Source organism: Papaver somniferum, chromosome 8 (assembly GCF_003573695.1).
Source record: "Papaver somniferum cultivar HN1 chromosome 8, ASM357369v1, whole genome shotgun sequence".
Lineage (NCBI taxonomy): Eukaryota > Viridiplantae > Streptophyta > Magnoliopsida > Ranunculales > Papaveraceae > Papaver > Papaver somniferum.
In genome coordinates, this window is record NC_039365.1 from 93,549,352 (window position 1) to 93,554,848 (window position 5,497).

The window sequence follows — 5,497 nt, forward strand, 5'->3', positions numbered from 1 at the left end:
TACTCGAGACTTACCAAGGCTCTTAATGGAAACATGGATAGTGGAGGATTTACTTCTATGGGTACTGAAACAGGAGATACAAACGTGGGGTACAAAATTTCAATGGTTACTAACAATTCAGTGGACTCAATTAGTGAACCTGCGAGACTTGACTCTCCTAATGTTGGATCCAGAGATGGAGGAGGAGGAATTGGTAGTAATATGGCAGGGCATCCGGACTTTAGTTTCCGAGATAAATCTTCCACAGTTTTACTGGAGAAGGATTCACAACTTGGTTCATGACTTTTATCTTCAAGCTCCAACAGGGACAAGGTGCGCTTCAAAAGTTTGGCACGCCGACTGCATGCTCGAAGTAATCCTACCACCAACAATAGAGACCCCTGCCCTAGTAAGAGGTCCAAGCGATCTCATGAGGTTCGAGATGGAGATATTAACTTGCTGGGACTCGAACAGTCCTTCGCAGCGAATCTTCAAAAATACTATTTGGACGGGTCTCAGCACGGAGGAGATGATCAGGGGCAGAGCGCGAATGAACAATACAGTGGACAGAGATTGGATTGCCCTTCCAATTGAGCAACAAACGACTTCTCAAGATAATTCATTTCCCATGAAGATAATGACTTGGAATTGTAGAGGGACTGCAAAACCCTCTTTTGTTCGCGTTGCTCGAGATTTGATTCTCATTATAAACCTACTGTTTTGGTTATTTTGGAAACCAGAGTTGGTGGAGATCATGCCAGTCAGATAAGTCAGCAGTTGGGTTTTTCTAATTCTCTTCTTGTTGATTCTCAGGGATTCTCCGGTGGTTTATGGCTTCTGTGGAATAAGTCTGAGGTTGATCTTCGAGCAACTTCAGTCTCTAGATGGGGCATTCATGCAGTCGTCATTGTTCCTGGTGCCAAACCATGGGTTCTTTCCTCTGTCTATGCTAGTAATAATCCTAAATTTAGGCAACAGGTTTGGAATGAGCTACAACATGTTTCTGAGATTGACTGCCCTCTAGGGGTTATTGGAGACTTAAATGTCCTTCATAGTCTTTCTGACAAGAAAGGAGGAATTTTACCTACTTATTCTGATATCAAAGAGTTGAATAATGTTATGAATGTTTGTAATCTTATGGATAAGAAGCCCGGTGGTCCTCGGTTTACATGGACTAATAAACAGGTGCGTGGGAGGAATATTCAAGAGCGACTTGGTCATCTCCTAGTTAATGAATAATGGCAGATATTGTTTCCTAATGTTAAGGTATCACATTTGCACTTTTATAATTCTCATCATAGAGTTTTGCTAGTCAATACTTCTCCCTCTTTTAGATTTCGTCCTCGACCTAGAATTTCCTTGTCAAAAAATTCAATTGGTAACTCAGGAACTCGAATCCACACAATTAATCGTTCAAGAGAAGCATTAGATGGTTTAAATACCGGAGACCAGCGCTGCAAGGAAAGAAAATGACCGCCGACAAACCATGGCCCCTGATAGACCACTCTACGTAAATCATTCACATATGATAACTTGAACAAGAAAAAATTCTTACCTAAATCCAAGATTTGAAGATGCCCACAAGGTTTCCATAATGAAAATTTTCGTTCCTTCAAAAATTTATAACCAACATTTCTCCCCATAACCTTCCCAATTAAACATTGAGCCCAAGGGCTACTTATTCTCTTACGAGTTTCAGGAGAAATTGAGATAGTAGGAATAGAAGATGTATTCTCCTCCCTAGCATGAATCTCCAAATCGTGTAATTGATCATCTATTTGATCCAAAATATCTTCATCATCTCCACAATAAGCCAAAGTGGAGAGATTTGTTTGAACCATGGAAGCAAACGAAGGTTTGGTTGCCAGTTGATTTCCGACAATCAACTTCCATTGAATCCTTAACATATTGATCCGTTACCTGAATTTGTGATTCATCACTCGGTCCTCCAGGATCTATCAAGTCTGAAGAAAAATTGGTATCTCCGTAAGTTCCAATTGCACCGTGCACAGAAACCGAGATTGAGCCTAGTAGGATTATTATGGGTAAACTTTGTCCCTCAATGTCTCCGTTATTCGGGATTTCTTCTCTAAAGGTATTCTCAATCCTGGTTTTAATAACACCTTTATCACCTTAATTCCTAAGATTGAGTCTCCTTCTTCTATTAAGCATTTTCGTCCTATTAGCCTTTGTAATTTTTGTTATAAGATTATTTCAAAAATCATGGCTAACCGTCTTAAGCCTTTTTTGCCAAAGTTTATTTCTTCGAGCCAAAATGTTTTTGTGGAAGGTCGATTTATCTTTGATTCTATCCTTTCTCACCAATGAAATTTTCCATTCTTTTTGTTATTAATCGGGGGTCTAAAGCTTGGATGACTCTTAAAATTGATTTTGAAAAGGCTTATGATTGTCTCGAGTGGAATTTCATTTATAAAGTTTTCCATTCTTTGGGTTTTTAATTCTGTATGGCTCAATTCGCTTAAATTATGTATCTCGAGTGTTTCTTTTCAAGTTCTTTTTAATGGTGCGCCCAGCGAAGTGTTCTATCCTTCCCGTGGTCTGGTCTGGTCAACTAGTTAATGCCTTTCAGTCTGTGGTTGTGTGTTCTAGTAATCTCCCTCGAAGACTTGCTCGACATTTTTGTCGAAGTTTTCATATGAAGCTTAGTACAAGTCCTGGTAAGTACTTGGGCATTAATATTCAGTGGGGGCGTCTTTCTTATAGTAATTTGTCTGACTCGTTAGTCAAGATTACTAATCGACTCAGTGGTTGGAAAAATAAGGCTCTCAACTTGGCTGGTAGAGATGTCCTTATTAAATCTGTGTTGGATCCTTCCTTGAATCATCTGATGTGTATTTTGAAAATTCCTAAGTTTTTCCTCTCGGAAGTTGATAAACTGCGAAGGAATTTTTTGTGGCGTGATGTGCAAGGTAAGCGTAGCATTCATGATATTCGTTGGAACAAGGTTTGTAAACCTGTTTGGCTCATAGGTTTGGGTATTAGGGACCTAGAGTATCATAATATTTCTTTTCTTGCTAAGACTGGTTGGCGGATTGCTAGCAATCCTGAGTCATTGGTATCCTTGCTTTTTAAGGCTAAATATCATAAAACGACTCAGTTTTTGGAAGCAACTCCTCCTATCCGTGCTTCATGGAGTTGGCGCAGTATTCTTAAAGGAAAGGAATTGATTAAAGAGGGTCTTAAATGGGCTATTGGGACTGGTGATCAGGTGAATGTTTGGCATGATACTTGGTGTTGTGATGTTCCATTATCCCAGATTCTTGGTCCCGAGGCTCCTGTTAATCCTTCTCTACGCGTTTCGGATCTTATTGATCCTAGGTTACATAATTGGGACCTTTCTTCCATCTGTTCTTATGTTCCCATTTCTGTGCAGGAAAATATTCTGGCTATTCCTCTATCAAGGTATGCTCCTTCTCCTGATCACATGATTTGGTCTCACAGTAAAGATGGGAACGTTTCGGTTAAGACTTGTTATAATTGGTTGGCTAGGTCCCGAAATAATTCTTCTATGATCAATTCTAAGTGGCAAAACCTATGGAAACTTCGATGCCCAACTCACATTCGACATTTTTTGTGGTTGTTAGCCCATAGAAAAACTTCGGTGAGAGATAACTTGCGGAAACGAGGGATAGACGTCCTTGTTTCTTGTCCTCTTTGTCATTTACATGAGGAAACTATTTCTCATTTGTTCTTAACATGTGACAAAGTTTTACCTATTTGGGACTCTCTCCAGTTTTCTTATGGCATCCAGTTTTCACATCTTGATATGTCCCTTGATTGGCTTACTGATGTTTCGAAGTTGCGGGTGGTTGATGATGCAGTTCCATGGAATATTATTCTTCCATATATCCTTTGGTTTATTTGGTGTGCTAGTAATAATATGATCTTTTCTTCTAAACCTTTTGAATGGAAGAATGTTATTGCTTCTGCCTATAATGTTGTTGATGAGTATTGTCAGACCACTGTTGATCGCTCTCGTACTATTTACAAGGAGCCAATTCATGTTCAGTGAAGACCTCCGTCTGATGGTTATGTTAAATTGAATGTAAATGGAGCCTCGAATGATGCAGGTACTGCTGGCATTGGTGGGATTTTACGTGGTGATGATGGAAATTTTATGGCTGCTTTTTTCGTGACATATTTAAGAAATTCTAACAATGTTGCTGAATTATGGGCCATTCGAGAGGGGATGCAACTGGCAGCAGATATTGGTGTTAAGAAGCTCATAATTGAGACTGATTCGACGTATTCTTTTAACCTGTGTTTAAAATCTTATAGTTGTTCTTGGTTATGTACATGTTTGATGCGAGACATTCGTCACTTGTCTCTAGTTTTTGATCAGGTTTGCTTTCAACATCACTATAGAGAGGGTAATTTTGCTGCTGATATTTTGTTTAAAAAAGCAGCGAATGAATGTATATCCTCCCGTTTTTAGGGGCCACTCAAAAGGATTTAGGGGCCAACAATAAAACAAAAAAGGTCACCCAAAGGGAAAATGTAGCCAACCCTTATCTCGCGTAATTCGTAATGGAAAAATTACCCTTATATATTCGGAGGATATGATAACATTTTTATCCTCCGATTGCAATCGGCAGCCAAAATATTACCCAGACTTCCGATTGTAGTCGGTGCAGTATTAGAATGATTTCTGTTTCATTTTTTCCATTTCTTTTTCATTTTTGAGTTGTTAGAGTTATAGAGAAGAAGGTGAAGGAAAAAAAGGGAAAACCCATTTTATCACTACCAAAATGGATGAATATGAAGAAGAAGGTGAGAATCATGGCGAAGAACAAAATGTTGAGGGTTCACGACCGTTTAGAGAAGACGATTTGGGGTATATGTTGAATGATCCAAACTTTTGTGGAGAGGAAAACCTAGACGACCCTTTCATGGAAGAAAATGGAGAATCGCCTGATATTGAAGCTAACGATGCATGTAAAACACAGGTATTGTGTTAAGAAACTCAAATACTCAATTTGCATGCGTTTGTGTGCTTTTGTAAACAAGAAAAACCGATTATTGCATGCATTGAATGCCATGAACTACCCAGATTCGGTAGATAATTTCTCGAATAAACTTACGAATATAACACACTGAGTACCAAATATGTATATTCGGTAGTTCCAAGATAGTAGTTTACTGCCGAATATGAGAAAAAACCCCAAACTGGTTTTCCAAAAAAATCTACATTCGGTAGTTATGTAGAGTTATTTACCCCCGAATGGCCCCAAAAACGAATTCCTCAAAAAATTTCAAAACTCAGTATTCTTATCCTTTACAATCGGTAATAGTTTAACATTATTTGACTGCCGAATATAACAGTGGCCTCAAAATAAAATTTCCGAAAACTTGAAAATCGGATGTTTATCGATTAAAGTTATCTCCCGGTTATTTATATTCGGCTGTTTTACTATATATTTTAGATTCCGATTATATCATTTTTTGCACTCAGTAAACTGTGTACATTCATTTGCATAAATCGGGTGTTCTGGGTAAC